General features: G+C 49.3%; 13 non-coding genes and 4 pseudogenes across 13 annotated transcripts; all 17 read right to left on the bottom strand.

Annotated features, from left to right (window-relative positions):
* Positions 1-117: 117 nt before the first annotated feature.
* On the bottom strand, positions 118-308 carry LOC138464063 (U2 spliceosomal RNA). The gene has a single exon (XR_011266650.1). It is a non-coding gene; the product is annotated as a U2 spliceosomal RNA (small nuclear RNA).
* Positions 309-930: 622 nt separating this feature from the next.
* Positions 931-1,121, bottom strand: LOC138464074 (U2 spliceosomal RNA). The gene has a single exon (XR_011266661.1). It is a non-coding gene; the product is annotated as a U2 spliceosomal RNA (small nuclear RNA).
* A 623-nt stretch (positions 1,122-1,744) lies between these two features.
* On the bottom strand, positions 1,745-1,967 carry LOC138460467 (U2 spliceosomal RNA; annotated as a pseudogene).
* A 2,709-nt stretch (positions 1,968-4,676) lies between these two features.
* On the bottom strand, positions 4,677-4,867 carry LOC138464085 (U2 spliceosomal RNA). Its single transcript, XR_011266672.1, has one exon. It is a non-coding gene; the product is annotated as a U2 spliceosomal RNA (small nuclear RNA).
* Positions 4,868-5,490: 623 nt separating this feature from the next.
* On the bottom strand, positions 5,491-5,681 carry LOC138464097 (U2 spliceosomal RNA). The gene has a single exon (XR_011266683.1). It is a non-coding gene; the product is annotated as a U2 spliceosomal RNA (small nuclear RNA).
* A 623-nt stretch (positions 5,682-6,304) lies between these two features.
* Positions 6,305-6,495, bottom strand: LOC138464108 (U2 spliceosomal RNA). The gene has a single exon (XR_011266694.1). It is a non-coding gene; the product is annotated as a U2 spliceosomal RNA (small nuclear RNA).
* Positions 6,496-7,118: 623 nt separating this feature from the next.
* Positions 7,119-7,341, bottom strand: LOC138460478 (U2 spliceosomal RNA; annotated as a pseudogene).
* Positions 7,342-10,051: 2,710 nt separating this feature from the next.
* LOC138460489 (U2 spliceosomal RNA) lies at positions 10,052-10,274 on the bottom strand (annotated as a pseudogene).
* A 2,707-nt stretch (positions 10,275-12,981) lies between these two features.
* Positions 12,982-13,172, bottom strand: LOC138464130 (U2 spliceosomal RNA). The gene has a single exon (XR_011266716.1). It is a non-coding gene; the product is annotated as a U2 spliceosomal RNA (small nuclear RNA).
* A 623-nt stretch (positions 13,173-13,795) lies between these two features.
* LOC138464141 (U2 spliceosomal RNA) lies at positions 13,796-13,986 on the bottom strand. Its single transcript, XR_011266727.1, has one exon. It is a non-coding gene; the product is annotated as a U2 spliceosomal RNA (small nuclear RNA).
* Positions 13,987-14,609: 623 nt separating this feature from the next.
* Positions 14,610-14,832, bottom strand: LOC138460500 (U2 spliceosomal RNA; annotated as a pseudogene).
* Positions 14,833-17,539: 2,707 nt separating this feature from the next.
* LOC138464152 (U2 spliceosomal RNA) lies at positions 17,540-17,730 on the bottom strand. Its single transcript, XR_011266738.1, has one exon. It is a non-coding gene; the product is annotated as a U2 spliceosomal RNA (small nuclear RNA).
* A 623-nt stretch (positions 17,731-18,353) lies between these two features.
* On the bottom strand, positions 18,354-18,544 carry LOC138464163 (U2 spliceosomal RNA). The gene has a single exon (XR_011266749.1). It is a non-coding gene; the product is annotated as a U2 spliceosomal RNA (small nuclear RNA).
* A 623-nt stretch (positions 18,545-19,167) lies between these two features.
* Positions 19,168-19,358, bottom strand: LOC138464174 (U2 spliceosomal RNA). Its single transcript, XR_011266760.1, has one exon. It is a non-coding gene; the product is annotated as a U2 spliceosomal RNA (small nuclear RNA).
* A 623-nt stretch (positions 19,359-19,981) lies between these two features.
* LOC138464185 (U2 spliceosomal RNA) lies at positions 19,982-20,172 on the bottom strand. Its single transcript, XR_011266771.1, has one exon. It is a non-coding gene; the product is annotated as a U2 spliceosomal RNA (small nuclear RNA).
* A 622-nt stretch (positions 20,173-20,794) lies between these two features.
* Positions 20,795-20,985, bottom strand: LOC138464196 (U2 spliceosomal RNA). Its single transcript, XR_011266782.1, has one exon. It is a non-coding gene; the product is annotated as a U2 spliceosomal RNA (small nuclear RNA).
* Positions 20,986-21,607: 622 nt separating this feature from the next.
* On the bottom strand, positions 21,608-21,798 carry LOC138464207 (U2 spliceosomal RNA). The gene has a single exon (XR_011266793.1). It is a non-coding gene; the product is annotated as a U2 spliceosomal RNA (small nuclear RNA).
* Positions 21,799-22,263: the final 465 nt, after the last annotated feature.

Consider the following 22,263-nt stretch of genomic DNA (forward strand, 5'->3'; position numbering starts at 1 on the left):
CACCTTTTCCGAAACACTGGAAAAAAAAAACACATTTAAACAAAAAAATATTGCAAAGTGCTCTTCTTTCAAGAATTGCTCAGTCTTTCTTTTTCACAGCATTGTTTTCCCCAAGTGGGGAAGTGCACCAGTCCTGGAGGTACTGCAATACCAAGTTGATGCGTGGAGTGGACAGAGCAAGCTCCCATTCCATCTCCCGGTTCCAAAAATCAATTTAATATATGGTCCCCAGATAGAGGACGTATCAGATATTAAACTGATAAGAACAGATACTACACTTGATCTTAGCCAAAAGGCCGAGAAGCGATGCCCACAAAAGCTTTGCCTGAAAGACTGCTGCTCGGCAGCTCCCCTGCTGACTCGGAGCAACGCTCTGCGGCAGAGCCCCAGATTCCTCGGCCAAGAATAGCATTTGCATGACCAGCATGCCCGGCGGTATGGTAAGCATATTTTGCATGGCTCCGCCCCAAGATTTCCATGGGTCCCACAGCGCCTGGTGCGAGACGGCCAGACACAGGCTGCAGAGCTCCACCCAGCCAAGCTGCAGCCCGGCCTGGCACTGGCCCCGTCACCTAGCGGCCGAAAGTCACCCTCAGCTGCCCAGGAGATGCTCCCCCAAGTGCGTCCCCCTCAGATAAGGCTTGGCCGTTCGGGGCCGTTCGGGGCCTTTCAGGGGTGAGGCAGGGCAAGGACAGTGTCCCCCATCTCCTCCTTGTGCTGCTGGCTGGCTGGCTGGCTCCTTTGCCTTGCTTTGCAGCTCCTGTGAAAAGCAAGCAAAAAGGGCAGACTTTTTTTTCCTCCCGTGACACAACAGCACCTTTTCCGAAACACTGGAAAAAAAAACACATTTAAACAAAAAAATATTGCAAAGTGCTCTTCTTTCAAGAATTGCTCAGTCTTTCTTTTTCACAGCATTGTTTTCCCCAAGTGGGGAAGTGCACCAGTCCTGGAGGTACTGCAATACCAAGTTGATGCGTGGAGTGGACAGAGCAAGCTCCCATTCCATCTCCCGGTTCCAAAAATCAATTTAATATATGGTCCCCAGATAGAGGACGTATCAGATATTAAACTGATAAGAACAGATACTACACTTGATCTTAGCCAAAAGGCCGAGAAGCGATGCCCACAAAAGCTTTGCCTGAAAGACTGCTGCTCGGCAGCTCCCCTGCTGACTCGGAGCAACGCTCTGCGGCAGAGCCCCAGATTCCTCGGCCAAGAATAGCATTTGCATGACCAGCATGCCCGGCGGTATGGTAAGCATATTTTGCATGGCTCCGCCCCAAGATTTCCATGGGTCCCACAGCGCCTGGTGCGAGACGGCCAGACACAGGCTGCAGAGCTCCACCCAGAGAAGCTGCAGCCCGGCCTGGCACTGGCCCCGTCACCTAGCGGCCGAAAGTCACCCTCAGCTGCCCAGGAGATGCTCCCCCAAGTGCGTCCCCCTCAGATAAGGCTTGGCCGTTCGGGGCCGTTCGGGGCCTTTCAGGGGTGAGGCAGGGCAAGGACAGTGTCCCCCATCTCCTCCTTGTGCTGCTGGCTGGCTGGCTGGCTCCTTTGCCTTGCTTTGCAGCTCCTGTGAAAAGCAAGCAAAAAGGGCAGACTTTTTTTTCCTCCCGTGACACAACAGCACCTTTTCCGAAACACTGGAAAAAAAAAACACATTTAAACAAAAAAATATTGCAAAGTGCTCTTCTTTCAAGAATTGCTCAGTCTTTCTTTTTCACAGCATTGTTTTCCCCAAGTGGGGAAGTGCACCAGTCCTGGAGGTACTGCAATACCAAGTTGATGCGTGGAGTGGACAGAGCAAGCTCCCATTCCATCTCCCGGTTCCAAAAATCAATTTAATATATGGTCCCCAGATAGAGGACGTATCAGATATTAAACTGATAAGAACAGATTTTTTCTTTTTTTTTTTTCGGTCTCCACTTCACCCCTTCAACCGTCCCAAACCTCCAATTTAAAAAAATGCCAATCAAAAAAATCCAAATCAAAAAGCCAATAAAAAATACACAAATTTAAAAAACACCAAATCAAAAAAAAACACCAAAAAATTCCAACTTCCTCAACAGACTATACAATTTTTTTTTTTTTTTTTTTCCCCCCCTTTTCTTTTCCTTTTTTCTTTTCTTCACCTTTCATTTTATTTTATTCATTTTTCCTTATTTCTCACATCTTCTTTTCCCATTCCGGTACTATTTGAAAGATGCCTTCCCATCTCTAATGACTGACCGACTCCGGTCAGATCTCTGTCTCCTCAACTTTCGCTCAGTCTTCTTCAATAACCGAATATCCACCTCCTCGTTCTTCTCACTGTCCGATGCAGACTGCAAAACACCAGAACTATTCGACGTCTCCATCCCCTTAACTTGCCCCATTCCTTCAGCTTTTTTAATAACCACTCTTTCTCTCTTCAAAAGATTCTCGACATGCGATGTTAAAGAAGGGGGCAACACTGAATCTTGTTCAGCCGAAAAACCTCCCACCTCAGGGATCAAAGTACCTTCTCTCCCTACTGACTCCCTAGCCTGTGCCGCATCCTCTATCTCAAACTGCTCTCGTTTGTAAGCCCGATACGACCTGAATAACTCTTGATGGTCCTCTAAATCATCATCCTCCCATTCTCTATCAATCCGAGCTAGTAAATAACCTTCTGCAACCAATTTTTCACGCGCAGGAGAAAATATCCCCTCCTCTCCAAAGTCCTTCGGCCATTGTTCCATCATTTCCCTAACTTCATCTTCCGTTAACAACTTTCCAACATTCTCTGTAACCATCTCCTCCACCTGTTCCCCAACCACCAAACAAGCTGCGACCCCACCATCCTCCCGATTAATTCCACTGCCACTGGCTGTTTGAACATATGAATCTTTGTCTATCCCCTCCCTTCCACTAGCTGTTTGAGCAATATCTTCTTCATCTATACTCTCTGCAGATCCTTTCTCATCTACCGCTACAATTTTTCCCACATCATCTCCCCGTGCCGTATCCACGATTTCAACCAACTTCTCTTTCTTCCTCAAATCTTCCAACGTGCTAATCAGATTTGTCTCAACTTCACGAACCCCACTGTGAAAACCACCTTCACTAGCAGCTTGTGCATATGTACGCCGGGTAGTCGGGCATGACACTGCAACATGTCCTTCCATATCACAAACAGTACACATCAGCTTCTGATCACAGTCCACTATTTTATGGTCCGGATTACCACAATTCCAACATTTATCTTTCGGGCAATCCCGTTTTGCATGTCCAAACTGTCGACAAAACCTACAAAACACTGGCTGGTTGGGGTAATACAAATACCCATTCTGTTCCAAAATCTTAAACACCCCCGGGGGGTGATGTAAACCTCCAATGCCGTCTGGATGTTTCTTTAGCACCACAACAAATCTCCGATCACCGTTAAAATACCCAAATTTATTCCTTTGAACTTGACCTCCTCTCACTTCTTCACAATAATGCAATAACCAATTCCTAATTTTCTCTGCTGACACGAATGGATTGTACATATGTACAGTTAATGGAACAGTTTGTCGGACGAAACAAAGCTCCACCAGAACACCTTCCAAAATACTACTATTCTTCTTTTCCATTTTGTACACTTCATATGCACTCAAGGAAGAGACTTCGTCTACAAAAGTAATATCATACGTGCAAGCGTTTCTGTGCTCTTGCATACAATAAATTTTGTCTTTGTCTGCTTGTAAAGCCTCAAAAAGTACCTTATTAACAACATAGTCGAAATCCTTTACTTCTTGGAAATCCTTCTGGACGGCAATCCGAACTGAATATCTCAACTGCGTTGCCGGCGGTAAAACACGGGATGTTTCAGCCATGCTGGGGGAGTTCTCTGACGCGTTCCCCCTCAAATCTTCCACTCGAAACTCGTCCAGCCCGAAAGATTCTCCGGCCCTTCAAGGCATGATCAGTAGCCCACTCCCTGACCCGAAGGTCAGGGAGGCCAGCTGTAAAAGGAGTCTACCTTGGACTGGGCAAGCCAGACAGCTAAGGTGAATCCCGACACTTGATCATAGCCAAAAGGCCGAGAAGCGATGCCCACAAAAGCTTTGCCTGAAAGACTGCTGCTCGGCAGCTCCCCTGCTGACTCGGAGCAACGCTCTGCGGCAGAGCCCCAGATTCCTCGGCCAAGAATAGCATTTGCATGACCAGCATGCCCGGCGGTATGGTAAGCATATTTTGCATGGCTCCGCCCCAAGATTTACATGGGTCCCACAGCGCCTGGTGCGAGACGGCCAGACACAGGCTGCAGAGCTCCACCCAGCCAAGCTGCAGCCCGGCCTGGCACTGGCCCCGTCACCTAGCGGCCGAAAGTCACCCTCAGCTGCCCAGGAGATGCTCCCCCAAGTGCGTCCCCCTCAGATAAGGCTTGGCCGTTCGGGGCCGTTCGGGGACTTTCAGGGGTGAGGCAGGGCAAGGACAGTGTCCCCCATCTCCTCCTTGTGCTGCTGGCTGGCTGGCTGGCTCCTTTGCCTTGCTTTGCAGCTCCTGTGAAAAGCAAGCAAAAAGGGCAGACTTTTTTTTCCTCCCGTGACACAACAGCACCTTTTCCGAAACACTGGAAAAAAAAACACATTTAAACAAAAAAATATTGCAAAGTGCTCTTCTTTCAAGAATTGCTCAGTCTTTCTTTTTCACAGCATTGTTTTCCCCAAGTGGGGAAGTGCACCAGTCCTGGAGGTACTGCAATACCAAGTTGATGCGTGGAGTGGACAGAGCAAGCTCCCATTCCATCTCCCGGTTCCAAAAATCAATTTAATATATGGTCCCCAGATAGAGGACGTATCAGATATTAAACTGATAAGAACAGATACTACACTTGATCTTAGCCAAAAGGCCGAGAAGCGATGCCCACAAAAGCTTTGCCTGAAAGACTGCTGCTCGGCAGCTCCCCTGCTGACTCGGAGCAACGCTCTGCGGCAGAGCCCCAGATTCCTCGGCCAAGAATAGCATTTGCATGACCAGCATGCCCGGCGGTATGGTAAGCATATTTTGCATGGCTCCGCCCCAAGATTTCCATGGGTCCCACAGCGCCTGGTGCGAGACGGCCAGACACAGGCTGCAGAGCTCCACCCAGCCAAGCTGCAGCCCGGCCTGGCACTGGCCCCGTCACCTAGCGGCCGAAAGTCACCCTCAGCTGCCCAGGAGATGCTCCCCCAAGTGCGTCCCCCTCAGATAAGGCTTGGCCGTTCGGGGCCGTTCGGGGACTTTCAGGGGTGAGGCAGGGCAAGGACAGTGTCCCCCATCTCCTCCTTGTGCTGCTGGCTGGCTGGCTGGCTCCTTTGCCTTGCTTTGCAGCTCCTGTGAAAAGCAAGCAAAAAGGGCAGACTTTTTTTTCCTCCCGTGACACAACAGCACCTTTTCCGAAACACTGGAAAAAAAAAACACATTTAAACAAAAAAATATTGCAAAGTGCTCTTCTTTCAAGAATTGCTCAGTCTTTCTTTTTCACAGCATTGTTTTCCCCAAGTGGGGAAGTGCACCAGTCCTGGAGGTACTGCAATACCAAGTTGATGCGTGGAGTGGACAGAGCAAGCTCCCATTCCATCTCCCGGTTCCAAAAATCAATTTAATATATGGTCCCCAGATAGAGGACGTATCAGATATTAAACTGATAAGAACAGATACTACACTTGATCTTAGCCAAAAGGCCGAGAAGCGATGCCCACAAAAGCTTTGCCTGAAAGACTGCTGCTCGGCAGCTCCCCTGCTGACTCGGAGCAACGCTCTGCGGCAGAGCCCCAGATTCCTCGGCCAAGAATAGCATTTGCATGACCAGCATGCCCGGCGGTATGGTAAGCATATTTTGCATGGCTCCGCCCCAAGATTTCCATGGGTCCCACAGCGCCTGGTGCGAGACGGCCAGACACAGGCTGCAGAGCTCCACCCAGCCAAGCTGCAGCCCGGCCTGGCACTGGCCCCGTCACCTAGCGGCCGAAAGTCACCCTCAGCTGCCCAGGAGATGCTCCCCCAAGTGCGTCCCCCTCAGATAAGGCTTGGCCGTTCGGGGCCGTTCGGGGCCTTTCAGGGGTGAGGCAGGGCAAGGACAGTGTCCCCCATCTCCTCCTTGTGCTGCTGGCTGGCTGGCTGGCTCCTTTGCCTTGCTTTGCAGCTCCTGTGAAAAGCAAGCAAAAAGGGCAGACTTTTTTTTCCTCCCGTGACACAACAGCACCTTTTCCGAAACACTGGAAAAAAAAAACACATTTAAACAAAAAAATATTGCAAAGTGCTCTTCTTTCAAGAATTGCTCAGTCTTTCTTTTTCACAGCATTGTTTTCCCCAAGTGGGGAAGTGCACCAGTCCTGGAGGTACTGCAATACCAAGTTGATGCGTGGAGTGGACAGAGCAAGCTCCCATTCCATCTCCCGGTTCCAAAAATCAATTTAATATATGGTCCCCAGATAGAGGACGTATCAGATATTAAACTGATAAGAACAGATACTACACTTGATCTTAGCCAAAAGGCCGAGAAGCGATGCCCACAAAAGCTTTGCCTGAAAGACTGCTGCTCGGCAGCTCCCCTGCTGACTCGGAGCAACGCTCTGCGGCAGAGCCCCAGATTCCTCGGCCAAGAATAGCATTTGCATGACCAGCATGCCCGGCGGTATGGTAAGCATATTTTGCATGGCTCCGCCCCAAGATTTCCATGGGTCCCACAGCGCCTGGTGCGAGACGGCCAGACACAGGCTGCAGAGCTCCACCCAGAGAAGCTGCAGCCCGGCCTGGCACTGGCCCCGTCACCTAGCGGCCGAAAGTCACCCTCAGCTGCCCAGGAGATGCTCCCCCAAGTGCGTCCCCCTCAGATAAGGCTTGGCCGTTCGGGGCCGTTCGGGGCCTTTCAGGGGTGAGGCAGGGCAAGGACAGTGTCCCCCATCTCCTCCTTGTGCTGCTGGCTGGCTGGCTGGCTCCTTTGCCTTGCTTTGCAGCTCCTGTGAAAAGCAAGCAAAAAGGGCAGACTTTTTTTTCCTCCCGTGACACAACAGCACCTTTTCCGAAACACTGGAAAAAAAAAACACATTTAAACAAAAAAATATTGCAAAGTGCTCTTCTTTCAAGAATTGCTCAGTCTTTCTTTTTCACAGCATTGTTTTCCCCAAGTGGGGAAGTGCACCAGTCCTGGAGGTACTGCAATACCAAGTTGATGCGTGGAGTGGACAGAGCAAGCTCCCATTCCATCTCCCGGTTCCAAAAATCAATTTAATATATGGTCCCCAGATAGAGGACGTATCAGATATTAAACTGATAAGAACAGATTTTTTCTTTTTTTTTTTTCGGTCTCCACTTCACCCCTTCAACCGTCCCAAACCTCCAATTTAAAAAAATGCCAATCAAAAAAATCCAAATCAAAAAGCCAATAAAAAATACACAAATTTAAAAAACACCAAATCAAAAAAAAACACCAAAAAATTCCAACTTCCTCAACAGACTATACAATTTTTTTTTTTTTTTTTTTCCCCCCCCTTTTCTTTTCCTTTTTTCTTTTCTTCACCTTTCATTTTATTTTATTCATTTTTCCTTATTTCTCACATCTTCTTTTCCCATTCCGGTACTATTTGAAAGATGCCTTCCCATCTCTAATGACTGACCGACTCCGGTCAGATCTCTGTCTCCTCAACTTTCGCTCAGTCTTCTTCAATAACCGAATATCCACCTCCTCGTTCTTCTCACTGTCCGATGCAGACTGCAAAACACCAGAACTATTCGACGTCTCCATCCCCTTAACTTGCCCCATTCCTTCAGCTTTTTTAATAACCACTCTTTCTCTCTTCAAAAGATTCTCGACATGCGATGTTAAAGAAGGGGGCAACACTGAATCTTGTTCAGCCGAAAAACCTCCCACCTCAGGGATCAAAGTACCTTCTCTCCCTACTGACTCCCTAGCCTGTGCCGCATCCTCTATCTCAAACTGCTCTCGTTTGTAAGCCCGATACGACCTGAATAACTCTTGATGGTCCTCTAAATCATCATCCTCCCATTCTCTATCAATCCGAGCTAGTAAATAACCTTCTGCAACCAATTTTTCACGCGCAGGAGAAAATATCCCCTCCTCTCCAAAGTCCTTCGGCCATTGTTCCATCATTTCCCTAACTTCATCTTCCGTTAACAACTTTCCAACATTCTCTGTAACCATCTCCTCCACCTGTTCCCCAACCACCAAACAAGCTGCGACCCCACCATCCTCCCGATTAATTCCACTGCCACTGGCTGTTTGAACATATGAATCTTTGTCTATCCCCTCCCTTCCACTAGCTGTTTGAGCAATATCTTCTTCATCTATACTCTCTGCAGATCCTTTCTCATCTACCGCTACAATTTTTCCCACATCATCTCCCCGTGCCGTATCCACGATTTCAACCAACTTCTCTTTCTTCCTCAAATCTTCCAACGTGCTAATCAGATTTGTCTCAACTTCACGAACCCCACTGTGAAAACCACCTTCACTAGCAGCTTGTGCATATGTACGCCGGGTAGTCGGGCATGACACTGCAACATGTCCTTCCATATCACAAACAGTACACATCAGCTTCTGATCACAGTCCACTATTTTATGGTCCGGATTACCACAATTCCAACATTTATCTTTCGGGCAATCCCGTTTTGCATGTCCAAACTGTCGACAAAACCTACAAAACACTGGCTGGTTGGGGTAATACAAATACCCATTCTGTTCCAAAATCTTAAACACCCCCGGGGGGTGATGTAAACCTCCAATGCCGTCTGGATGTTTCTTTAGCACCACAACAAATCTCCGATCACCGTTAAAATACCCAAATTTATTCCTTTGAACTTGACCTCCTCTCACTTCTTCACAATAATGCAATAACCAATTCCTAATTTTCTCTGCTGACACGAATGGATTGTACATATGTACAGTTAATGGAACAGTTTGTCGGACGAAACAAAGCTCCACCAGAACACCTTCCAAAATACTACTATTCTTCTTTTCCATTTTGTACACTTCATATGCACTCAAGGAAGAGACTTCGTCTACAAAAGTAATATCATACGTGCAAGCGTTTCTGTGCTCTTGCATACAATAAATTTTGTCTTTGTCTGCTTGTAAAGCCTCAAAAAGTACCTTATTAACAACATAGTCGAAATCCTTTACTTCTTGGAAATCCTTCTGGACGGCAATCCGAACTGAATATCTCAACTGCGTTGCCGGCGGTAAAACACGGGATGTTTCAGCCATGCTGGGGGAGTTCTCTGACGCGTTCCCCCTCAAATCTTCCACTCGAAACTCGTCCAGCCCGAAAGATTCTCCGGCCCTTCAAGGCATGATCAGTAGCCAACTCCCTGACCCGAAGGTCAGGGAGGCCAGCTGTAAAAGGAGTCTACCTTGGACTGGGCAAGCCAGACAGCTAAGGTGAATCCCGACACTTGATCATAGCCAAAAGGCCGAGAAGCGATGCCCACAAAAGCTTTGCCTGAAAGACTGCTGCTCGGCAGCTCCCCTGCTGACTCGGAGCAACGCTCTGCGGCAGAGCCCCAGATTCCTCGGCCAAGAATAGCATTTGCATGACCAGCATGCCCGGCGGTATGGTAAGCATATTTTGCATGGCTCCGCCCCAAGATTTACATGGGTCCCACAGCGCCTGGTGCGAGACGGCCAGACACAGGCTGCAGAGCTCCACCCAGCCAAGCTGCAGCCCGGCCTGGCACTGGCCCCGTCACCTAGCGGCCGAAAGTCACCCTCAGCTGCCCAGGAGATGCTCCCCCAAGTGCGTCCCCCTCAGATAAGGCTTGGCCGTTCGGGGCCGTTCGGGGACTTTCAGGGGTGAGGCAGGGCAAGGACAGTGTCCCCCATCTCCTCCTTGTGCTGCTGGCTGGCTGGCTGGCTCCTTTGCCTTGCTTTGCAGCTCCTGTGAAAAGCAAGCAAAAAGGGCAGACTTTTTTTTCCTCCCGTGACACAACAGCACCTTTTCCGAAACACTGGAAAAAAAAACACATTTAAACAAAAAAATATTGCAAAGTGCTCTTCTTTCAAGAATTGCTCAGTCTTTCTTTTTCACAGCATTGTTTTCCCCAAGTGGGGAAGTGCACCAGTCCTGGAGGTACTGCAATACCAAGTTGATGCGTGGAGTGGACAGAGCAAGCTCCCATTCCATCTCCCGGTTCCAAAAATCAATTTAATATATGGTCCCCAGATAGAGGACGTATCAGATATTAAACTGATAAGAACAGATTTTTTCTTTTTTTTTTTTCGGTCTCCACTTCACCCCTTCAACCGTCCCAAACCTCCAATTTAAAAAAATGCCAATCAAAAAAATCCAAATCAAAAAGCCAATAAAAAATACACAAATTTAAAAAACACCAAATCAAAAAAAAACACCAAAAAATTCCAACTTCCTCAACAGACTATACAATTTTTTTTTTTTTTTTTTCCCCCCTTTTCTTTTCCTTTTTTCTTTTCTTCACCTTTCATTTTATTTTATTCATTTTTCCTTATTTCTCACATCTTCTTTTCCCATTCCGGTACTATTTGAAAGATGCCTTCCCATCTCTAATGACTGACCGACTCCGGTCAGATCTCTGTCTCCTCAACTTTCGCTCAGTCTTCTTCAATAACCGAATATCCACCTCCTCGTTCTTCTCACTGTCCGATGCAGACTGCAAAACACCAGAACTATTCGACGTCTCCATCCCCTTAACTTGCCCCATTCCTTCAGCTTTTTTAATAACCACTCTTTCTCTCTTCAAAAGATTCTCGACATGCGATGTTAAAGAAGGGGGCAACACTGAATCTTGTTCAGCCGAAAAACCTCCCACCTCAGGGATCAAAGTACCTTCTCTCCCTACTGACTCCCTAGCCTGTGCCGCATCCTCTATCTCAAACTGCTCTCGTTTGTAAGCCCGATACGACCTGAATAACTCTTGATGGTCCTCTAAATCATCATCCTCCCATTCTCTATCAATCCGAGCTAGTAAATAACCTTCTGCAACCAATTTTTCACGCGCAGGAGAAAATATCCCCTCCTCTCCAAAGTCCTTCGGCCATTGTTCCATCATTTCCCTAACTTCATCTTCCGTTAACAACTTTCCAACATTCTCTGTAACCATCTCCTCCACCTGTTCCCCAACCACCAAACAAGCTGCGACCCCACCATCCTCCCGATTAATTCCACTGCCACTGGCTGTTTGAACATATGAATCTTTGTCTATCCCCTCCCTTCCACTAGCTGTTTGAGCAATATCTTCTTCATCTATACTCTCTGCAGATCCTTTCTCATCTACCGCTACAATTTTTCCCACATCATCTCCCCGTGCCGTATCCACGATTTCAACCAACTTCTCTTTCTTCCTCAAATCTTCCAACGTGCTAATCAGATTTGTCTCAACTTCACGAACCCCACTGTGAAAACCACCTTCACTAGCAGCTTGTGCATATGTACGCCGGGTAGTCGGGCATGACACTGCAACATGTCCTTCCATATCACAAACAGTACACATCAGCTTCTGATCACAGTCCACTATTTTATGGTCCGGATTACCACAATTCCAACATTTATCTTTCGGGCAATCCCGTTTTGCATGTCCAAACTGTCGACAAAACCTACAAAACACTGGCTGGTTGGGGTAATACAAATACCCATTCTGTTCCAAAATCTTAAACACCCCCGGGGGGTGATGTAAACCTCCAATGCCGTCTGGATGTTTCTTTAGCACCACAACAAATCTCCGATCACCGTTAAAATACCCAAATTTATTCCTTTGAACTTGACCTCCTCTCACTTCTTCACAATAATGCAATAACCAATTCCTAATTTTCTCTGCTGACACGAATGGATTGTACATATGTACAGTTAATGGAACAGTTTGTCGGACGAAACAAAGCTCCACCAGAACACCTTCCAAAATACTACTATTCTTCTTTTCCATTTTGTACACTTCATATGCACTCAAGGAAGAGACTTCGTCTACAAAAGTAATATCATACGTGCAAGCGTTTCTGTGCTCTTGCATACAATAAATTTTGTCTTTGTCTGCTTGTAAAGCCTCAAAAAGTACCTTATTAACAACATAGTCGAAATCCTTTACTTCTTGGAAATCCTTCTGGACGGCAATCCGAACTGAATATCTCAACTGCGTTGCCGGCGGTAAAACACGGGATGTTTCAGCCATGCTGGGGGAGTTCTCTGACGCGTTCCCCCTCAAATCTTCCACTCGAAACTCGTCCAGCCCGAAAGATTCTCCGGCCCTTCAAGGCATGATCAGTAGCCCACTCCCTGACCCGAAGGTCAGGGAGGCCAGCTGTAAAAGGAGTCTACCTTGGACTGGGCAAGCCAGACAGCTAAGGTGAATCCCGACACTTGATCATAGCCAAAAGGCCGAGAAGCGATGCCCACAAAAGCTTTGCCTGAAAGACTGCTGCTCGGCAGCTCCCCTGCTGACTCGGAGCAACGCTCTGCGGCAGAGCCCCAGATTCCTCGGCCAAGAATAGCATTTGCATGACCAGCATGCCCGGCGGTATGGTAAGCATATTTTGCATGGCTCCGCCCCAAGATTTACATGGGTCCCACAGCGCCTGGTGCGAGACGGCCAGACACAGGCTGCAGAGCTCCACCCAGCCAAGCTGCAGCCCGGCCTGGCACTGGCCCCGTCACCTAGCGGCCGAAAGTCACCCTCAGCTGCCCAGGAGATGCTCCCCCAAGTGCGTCCCCCTCAGATAAGGCTTGGCCGTTCGGGGCCGTTCGGGGACTTTCAGGGGTGAGGCAGGGCAAGGACAGTGTCCCCCATCTCCTCCTTGTGCTGCTGGCTGGCTGGCTGGCTCCTTTGCCTTGCTTTGCAGCTCCTGTGAAAAGCAAGCAAAAAGGGCAGACTTTTTTTTCCTCCCGTGACACAACAGCACCTTTTCCGAAACACTGGAAAAAAAAACACATTTAAACAAAAAAATATTGCAAAGTGCTCTTCTTTCAAGAATTGCTCAGTCTTTCTTTTTCACAGCATTGTTTTCCCCAAGTGGGGAAGTGCACCAGTCCTGGAGGTACTGCAATACCAAGTTGATGCGTGGAGTGGACAGAGCAAGCTCCCATTCCATCTCCCGGTTCCAAAAATCAATTTAATATATGGTCCCCAGATAGAGGACGTATCAGATATTAAACTGATAAGAACAGATACTACACTTGATCTTAGCCAAAAGGCCGAGAAGCGATGCCCACAAAAGCTTTGCCTGAAAGACTGCTGCTCGGCAGCTCCCCTGCTGACTCGGAGCAACGCTCTGCGGCAGAGCCCCAGATTCCTCGGCCAAGAATAGCATTTGCATGACCAGCATGCCCGGCGGTATGGTAAGCATATTTTGCATGGCTCCGCCCCAAGATTTCCATGGGTCCCACAGCGCCTGGTGCGAGACGGCCAGACACAGGCTGCAGAGCTCCACCCAGCCAAGCTGCAGCCCGGCCTGGCACTGGCCCCGTCACCTAGCGGCCGAAAGTCACCCTCAGCTGCCCAGGAGATGCTCCCCCAAGTGCGTCCCCCTCAGATAAGGCTTGGCCGTTCGGGGCCGTTCGGGGACTTTCAGGGGTGAGGCAGGGCAAGGACAGTGTCCCCCATCTCCTCCTTGTGCTGCTGGCTGGCTGGCTGGCTCCTTTGCCTTGCTTTGCAGCTCCTGTGAAAAGCAAGCAAAAAGGGCAGACTTTTTTTTCCTCCCGTGACACAACAGCACCTTTTCCGAAACACTGGAAAAAAAAAACACATTTAAACAAAAAAATATTGCAAAGTGCTCTTCTTTCAAGAATTGCTCAGTCTTTCTTTTTCACAGCATTGTTTTCCCCAAGTGGGGAAGTGCACCAGTCCTGGAGGTACTGCAATACCAAGTTGATGCGTGGAGTGGACAGAGCAAGCTCCCATTCCATCTCCCGGTTCCAAAAATCAATTTAATATATGGTCCCCAGATAGAGGACGTATCAGATATTAAACTGATAAGAACAGATACTACACTTGATCTTAGCCAAAAGGCCGAGAAGCGATGCCCACAAAAGCTTTGCCTGAAAGACTGCTGCTCGGCAGCTCCCCTGCTGACTCGGAGCAACGCTCTGCGGCAGAGCCCCAGATTCCTCGGCCAAGAATAGCATTTGCATGACCAGCATGCCCGGCGGTATGGTAAGCATATTTTGCATGGCTCCGCCCCAAGATTTCCATGGGTCCCACAGCGCCTGGTGCGAGACGGCCAGACACAGGCTGCAGAGCTCCACCCAGCCAAGCTGCAGCCCGGCCTGGCACTGGCCCCGTCACCTAGCGGCCGAAAGTCACCCTCAGCTGCCCAGGAGATGCTCCCCCAAGTGCGTCCCCCTCAGATAAGGCTTGGCCGTTCGGGGCCGTTCGGGGCCTTTCAGGGGTGAGGCAGGGCAAGGACAGTGTCCCCCATCTCCTCCTTGTGCTGCTGGCTGGCTGGCTGGCTCCTTTGCCTTGCTTTGCAGCTCCTGTGAAAAGCAAGCAAAAAGGGCAGACTTTTTTTTCCTCCCGTGACACAACAGCACCTTTTCCGAAACACTGGAAAAAAAAAACACATTTAAACAAAAAAATATTGCAAAGTGCTCTTCTTTCAAGAATTGCTCAGTCTTTCTTTTTCACAGCATTGTTTTCCCCAAGTGGGGAAGTGCACCAGTCCTGGAGGTACTGCAATACCAAGTTGATGCGTGGAGTGGACAGAGCAAGCTCCCATTCCATCTCCCGGTTCCAAAAATCAATTTAATATATGGTCCCCAGATAGAGGACGTATCAGATATTAAACTGATAAGAACAGATTTTTTCTTTTTTTTTTTTCGGTCTCCACTTCACCCCTTCAACCGTCCCAAACCTCCAATTTAAAAAAATGCCAATCAAAAAAATCCAAATCAAAAAGCCAATAAAAAATACACAAATTTAAAAAACACCAAATCAAAAAAAAACACCAAAAAATTCCAACTTCCTCAACAGACTATACAATTTTTTTTTTTTTTTTTTCCCCCCTTTTCTTTTCCTTTTTTCTTTTCTTCACCTTTCATTTTATTTTATTCATTTTTCCTTATTTCTCACATCTTCTTTTCCCATTCCGGTACTATTTGAAAGATGCCTTCCCATCTCTAATGACTGACCGACTCCGGTCAGATCTCTGTCTCCTCAACTTTCGCTCAGTCTTCTTCAATAACCGAATATCCACCTCCTCGTTCTTCTCACTGTCCGATGCAGACTGCAAAACACCAGAACTATTCGACGTCTCCATCCCCTTAACTTGCCCCATTCCTTCAGCTTTTTTAATAACCACTCTTTCTCTCTTCAAAAGATTCTCGACATGCGATGTTAAAGAAGGGGGCAACACTGAATCTTGTTCAGCCGAAAAACCTCCCACCTCAGGGATCAAAGTACCTTCTCTCCCTACTGACTCCCTAGCCTGTGCCGCATCCTCTATCTCAAACTGCTCTCGTTTGTAAGCCCGATACGACCTGAATAACTCTTGATGGTCCTCTAAATCATCATCCTCCCATTCTCTATCAATCCGAGCTAGTAAATAACCTTCTGCAACCAATTTTTCACGCGCAGGAGAAAATATCCCCTCCTCTCCAAAGTCCTTCGGCCATTGTTCCATCATTTCCCTAACTTCATCTTCCGTTAACAACTTTCCAACATTCTCTGTAACCATCTCCTCCACCTGTTCCCCAACCACCAAACAAGCTGCGACCCCACCATCCTCCCGATTAATTCCACTGCCACTGGCTGTTTGAACATATGAATCTTTGTCTATCCCCTCCCTTCCACTAGCTGTTTGAGCAATATCTTCTTCATCTATACTCTCTGCAGATCCTTTCTCATCTACCGCTACAATTTTTCCCACATCATCTCCCCGTGCCGTATCCACGATTTCAACCAACTTCTCTTTCTTCCTCAAATCTTCCAACGTGCTAATCAGATTTGTCTCAACTTCACGAACCCCACTGTGAAAACCACCTTCACTAGCAGCTTGTGCATATGTACGCCGGGTAGTCGGGCATGACACTGCAACATGTCCTTCCATATCACAAACAGTACACATCAGCTTCTGATCACAGTCCACTATTTTATGGTCCGGATTACCACAATTCCAACATTTATCTTTCGGGCAATCCCGTTTTGCATGTCCAAACTGTCGACAAAACCTACAAAACACTGGCTGGTTGGGGTAATACAAATACCCATTCTGTTCCAAAATCTTAAACACCCCCGGGGGGTGATGTAAACCTCCAATGCCGTCTGGATGTTTCTTTAGCACCACAACAAATCTCCGATCACCGTTAAAATACCCAAATTTATTCCTTTGAACTTGACCTCCTCTCACTTCTTCACAATAATGCAATAACCAATTCCTAATTTTCTCTGCTGACACGAATGGATTGTACATATGTACAGTTAATGGAACAGTTTGTCGGACGAAACAAAGCTCCACCAGAACACCTTCCAAAATACTACTATTCTTCTTTTCCATTTTGTACACTTCATATGCACTCAAGGAAGAGACTTCGTCTACAAAAGTAATATCATACGTGCAAGCGTTTCTGTGCTCTTGCATACAATAAATTTTGTCTTTGTCTGCTTGTAAAGCCTCAAAAAGTACCTTATTAACAACATAGTCGAAATCCTTTACTTCTTGGAAATCCTTCTGGACGGCAATCCGAACTGAATATCTCAACTGCGTTGCCGGCGGTAAAACACGGGATGTTTCAGCCATGCTGGGGGAGTTCTCTGACGCGTTCCCCCTCAAATCTTCCACTCGAAACTCGTCCAGCCCGAAAGATTCTCCGGCCCTTCAAGGCATGATCAGTAGCCCACTCCCTGACCCGAAGGTCAGGGAGGCCAGCTGTAAAAGGAGTCTACCTTGGACTGGGCAAGCCAGACAGCTAAGGTGAATCCCGACACTTGATCATAGCCAAAAGGCCGAGAAGCGATGCCCACAAAAGCTTTGCCTGAAAGACTGCTGCTCGGCAGCTCCCCTGCTGACTCGGAGCAACGCTCTGCGGCAGAGCCCCAGATTCCTCGGCCAAGAATAGCATTTGCATGACCAGCATGCCCGGCGGTATGGTAAGCATATTTTGCATGGCTCCGCCCCAAGATTTACATGGGTCCCACAGCGCCTGGTGCGAGACGGCCAGACACAGGCTGCAGAGCTCCACCCAGCCAAGCTGCAGCCCGGCCTGGCACTGGCCCCGTCACCTAGCGGCCGAAAGTCACCCTCAGCTGCCCAGGAGATGCTCCCCCAAGTGCGTCCCCCTCAGATAAGGCTTGGCCGTTCGGGGCCGTTCGGGGACTTTCAGGGGTGAGGCAGGGCAAGGACAGTGTCCCCCATCTCCTCCTTGTGCTGCTGGCTGGCTGGCTGGCTCCTTTGCCTTGCTTTGCAGCTCCTGTGAAAAGCAAGCAAAAAGGGCAGACTTTTTTTTCCTCCCGTGACACAACAGCACCTTTTCCGAAACACTGGAAAAAAAAACACATTTAAACAAAAAAATATTGCAAAGTGCTCTTCTTTCAAGAATTGCTCAGTCTTTCTTTTTCACAGCATTGTTTTCCCCAAGTGGGGAAGTGCACCAGTCCTGGAGGTACTGCAATACCAAGTTGATGCGTGGAGTGGACAGAGCAAGCTCCCATTCCATCTCCCGGTTCCAAAAATCAATTTAATATATGGTCCCCAGATAGAGGACGTATCAGATATTAAACTGATAAGAACAGATACTACACTTGATCTTAGCCAAAAGGCCGAGAAGCGATGCCCACAAAAGCTTTGCCTGAAAGACTGCTGCTCGGCAGCTCCCCTGCTGACTCGGAGCAACGCTCTGCGGCAGAGCCCCAGATTCCTCGGCCAAGAATAGCATTTGCATGACCAGCATGCCCGGCGGTATGGTAAGCATATTTTGCATGGCTCCGCCCCAAGATTTCCATGGGTCCCACAGCGCCTGGTGCGAGACGGCCAGACACAGGCTGCAGAGCTCCACCCAGCCAAGCTGCAGCCCGGCCTGGCACTGGCCCCGTCACCTAGCGGCCGAAAGTCACCCTCAGCTGCCCAGGAGATGCTCCCCCAAGTGCGTCCCCCTCAGATAAGGCTTGGCCGTTCGGGGCCGTTCGGGGACTTTCAGGGGTGAGGCAGGGCAAGGACAGTGTCCCCCATCTCCTCCTTGTGCTGCTGGCTGGCTGGCTGGCTCCTTTGCCTTGCTTTGCAGCTCCTGTGAAAAGCAAGCAAAAAGGGCAGACTTTTTTTTCCTCCCGTGACACAACAGCACCTTTTCCGAAACACTGGAAAAAAAAAACACATTTAAACAAAAAAATATTGCAAAGTGCTCTTCTTTCAAGAATTGCTCAGTCTTTCTTTTTCACAGCATTGTTTTCCCCAAGTGGGGAAGTGCACCAGTCCTGGAGGTACTGCAATACCAAGTTGATGCGTGGAGTGGACAGAGCAAGCTCCCATTCCATCTCCCGGTTCCAAAAATCAATTTAATATATGGTCCCCAGATAGAGGACGTATCAGATATTAAACTGATAAGAACAGATACTACACTTGATCTTAGCCAAAAGGCCGAGAAGCGATGCCCACAAAAGCTTTGCCTGAAAGACTGCTGCTCGGCAGCTCCCCTGCTGACTCGGAGCAACGCTCTGCGGCAGAGCCCCAGATTCCTCGGCCAAGAATAGCATTTGCATGACCAGCATGCCCGGCGGTATGGTAAGCATATTTTGCATGGCTCCGCCCCAAGATTTCCATGGGTCCCACAGCGCCTGGTGCGAGACGGCCAGACACAGGCTGCAGAGCTCCACCCAGCCAAGCTGCAGCCCGGCCTGGCACTGGCCCCGTCACCTAGCGGCCGAAAGTCACCCTCAGCTGCCCAGGAGATGCTCCCCCAAGTGCGTCCCCCTCAGATAAGGCTTGGCCGTTCGGGGCCGTTCGGGGCCTTTCAGGGGTGAGGCAGGGCAAGGACAGTGTCCCCCATCTCCTCCTTGTGCTGCTGGCTGGCTGGCTGGCTCCTTTGCCTTGCTTTGCAGCTCCTGTGAAAAGCAAGCAAAAAGGGCAGACTTTTTTTTCCTCCCGTGACACAACAGCACCTTTTCCGAAACACTGGAAAAAAAAAACACTTTTAAACAAAAAAATATTGCAAAGTGCTCTTCTTTCAAGAATTGCTCAGTCTTTCTTTTTCACAGCATTGTTTTCCCCAAGTGGGGAAGTGCACCAGTCCTGGAGGTACTGCAATACCAAGTTGATGCGTGGAGTGGACAGAGCAAGCTCCCATTCCATCTCCCGGTTCCAAAAATCAATTTAATATATGGTCCCCAGATAGAGGACGTATCAGATATTAAACTGATAAGAACAGATACTACACTTGATCTTAGCCAAAAGGCCGAGAAGCGATGCCCACAAAAGCTTTGCCTGAAAGACTGCTGCTCGGCAGCTCCCCTGCTGACTCGGAGCAACGCTCTGCGGCAGAGCCCCAGATTCCTCGGCCAAGAATAGCATTTGCATGACCAGCATGCCCGGCGGTATGGTAAGCATATTTTGCATGGCTCCGCCCCAAGATTTCCATGGGTCCCACAGCGCCTGGTGCGAGACGGCCAGACACAGGCTGCAGAGCTCCACCCAGCCAAGCTGCAGCCCGGCCTGGCACTGGCCCCGTCACCTAGCGGCCGAAAGTCACCCTCAGCTGCCCAGGAGATGCTCCCCCAAGTGCGTCCCCCTCAGATAAGGCTTGGCCGTTCGGGGCCGTTCGAGGCCTTTCAGGGGTGAGGCAGGGCAAGGACAGTGTCCCCCATCTCCTCCTTGTGCTGCTGGCTGGCTGGCTGGCTCCTTTGCCTTGCTTTGCAGCTCCTGTGAAAAGCAAGCAAAAAGGGCAGACTTTTTTTTCCTCCCGTGACACAACAGCACCTTTTCCGAAACACTGGAAAAAAAAAACACATTTAAACAAAAAAATATTGCAAAGTGCTCTTCTTTCAAGAATTGCTCAGTCTTTCTTTTTCACAGCATTGTTTTCCCCAAGTGGGGAAGTGCACCAGTCCTGGAGGTACTGCAATACCAAGTTGATGCGTGGAGTGGACAGAGCAAGCTCCCATTCCATCTCCCGGTTCCAAAAATCAATTTAATATATGGTCCCCAGATAGAGGACGTATCAGATATTAAACTGATAAGAACAGATACTACACTTGATCTTAGCCAAAAGGCCGAGAAGCGATGCCCACAAAAGCTTTGCCTGAAAGACTGCTGCTCGGCAGCTCCCCTGCTGACTCGGAGCAACGCTCTGCGGCAGAGCCCCAGATTCCTCGGCCAAGAATAGCATTTGCATGACCAGCATGCCCGGCGGTATGGTAAGCATATTTTGCATGGCTCCGCCCCAAGATTTCCATGGGTCCCACAGCGCCTGGTGCGAGACGGCCAGACACAGGCTGCAGAGCTCCACCCAGCCAAGCTGCAGCCCGGCCTGGCACTGGCCCCGTCACCTAGCGGCCGAAAGTCACCCTCAGCTGCCCAGGAGATGCTCCCCCAAGTGCGTCCCCCTCAGATAAGGCTTGGCCGTTCGGGGCCGTTCGGGGCCTTTCAGGGGTGAGGCAGGGCAAGGACAGTGTCCCCCATCTCCTCCTTGTGCTGCTGGCTGGCTGGCTGGCTCCTTTGCCTTGCTTTGCAGCTCCTGTGAAAAGCAAGCAAAAAGGGCAGACTTTTTTTTCCTCGCGTGACACAACAGCACCTTTTCCGAAACACTGGAAAAAAAAACACATTTAAACAAAAAAATATTGCAAAGTGCTCTTCTTTCAAGAATTGCTCAGTCTTTCTTTTTCACAGCATTGTTTTCCCCAAGTGGGGAAGTGCACCAGTCCTGGAGGTACTGCAATACCAAGTTGATGCGTGGAGTGGACAGAGCAAGCTCCCATTCCATCTCCCGGTTCCAAAAATCAATTTAATATATGGTCCCCAGATAGAGGACGTATCAGATATTAAACTGATAAGAACAGATACTACACTTGATCTTAGCCAAAAGGCCGAGAAGCGATGCCCACAAAAGCTTTGCCTGAAAGACTGCTGCTCGGCAGCTCCCCTGCTGACTCGGAGCAACGCTCTGCGGCAGAGCCCCAGATTCCTCGGCCAAGAATAGCATTTGCATGACCAGCATGCCCGGCGGTATGGTAAGCATATTTTGCATGGCTCCGCCCCAAGATTTCCATGGGTCCCACAGCGCCTGGTGCGAGACGGCCAGACACAGGCTGCAGAGCTCCACCCAGCCAAGCTGCAGCCCGGCCTGGCACTGGCCCCGTCACCTAGCGGCCGAAAGTCACCCTCAGCTGCCCAGGAGATGCTCCCCCAAGTGCGTCCCCCTCAGATAAGGCTTGGCCGTTCGGGGCCGTTCGGGGCCTTTCAGGGGTGAGGCAGGGCAAGGACAGTGTCCCCCATCTCCTCCTTGTGCTGCTGGCTGGCTGGCTGGCTCCTTTGCCTTGCTTTGCAGCTCCTGTGAAAAGCAAGCAAAAAGGGCAGACTTTTTTTTCCTCCCGTGACACAACAGCACCTTTTCCGAAACACTGGAAAAAAAAACACATTTAAACAAAAAAATATTGCAAAGTGCTCTTCTTTCAAGAATTGCTCAGTCTTTCTTTTTCACAGCATTGTTTTCCCCAAGTGGGGAAGTGCACCAGTCCTGGAGGTACTGCAATACCAAGTTGATGCGTGGAGTGGACAGAGCAAGCTCCCATTCCATCTCCCGGTTCCAAAAATCAATTTAATATATGGTCCCCAGATAGAGGACGTATCAGATATTAAACTGATAAGAACAGATACTACACTTGATCTTAGCCAAAAGGCCGAGAAGCGATGCCCACAAAAGCTTTGCCTGAAAGACTGCTGCTCGGCAGCTCCCCTGCTGACTCGGAGCAACGCTCTGCGGCAGAGCCCCAGATTCCTCGGCCAAGAATAGCATTTGCATGACCAGCATGCCCGGCGGTATGGTAAGCATATTTTGCATGGCTCCGCCCCAAGATTTCCATGGGTCCCACAGCGCCTGGTGCGAGACGGCCAGACACAGGCTGCAGAGCTCCACCCAGCCAAGCTGCAGCCCGGCCTGGCACTGGCCCCGTCACCTAGCGGCCGAAAGTCACCCTCAGCTGCCCAGGAGATGCTCCCCCAAGTGCGTCCCCCTCAGATAAGGCTTGGCCGTTCGGGGCCGTTCGGGGACTTTCAGGGGTGAGGCAGGGCAAGGACAGTGTCCCCCATCTCCTCCTTGTGCTGCTGGCTGGCTGGCTGGCTCCTTTGCCTTGCTTTGCAGCTCCTGTGAAAAGCAA

This window comes from Ambystoma mexicanum, chromosome 1p (assembly GCF_040938575.1).
Source record: "Ambystoma mexicanum isolate Mex_15411 chromosome 1p, UKY_AmexF1_1, whole genome shotgun sequence".
NCBI lineage: Eukaryota > Metazoa > Chordata > Amphibia > Caudata > Ambystomatidae > Ambystoma > Ambystoma mexicanum.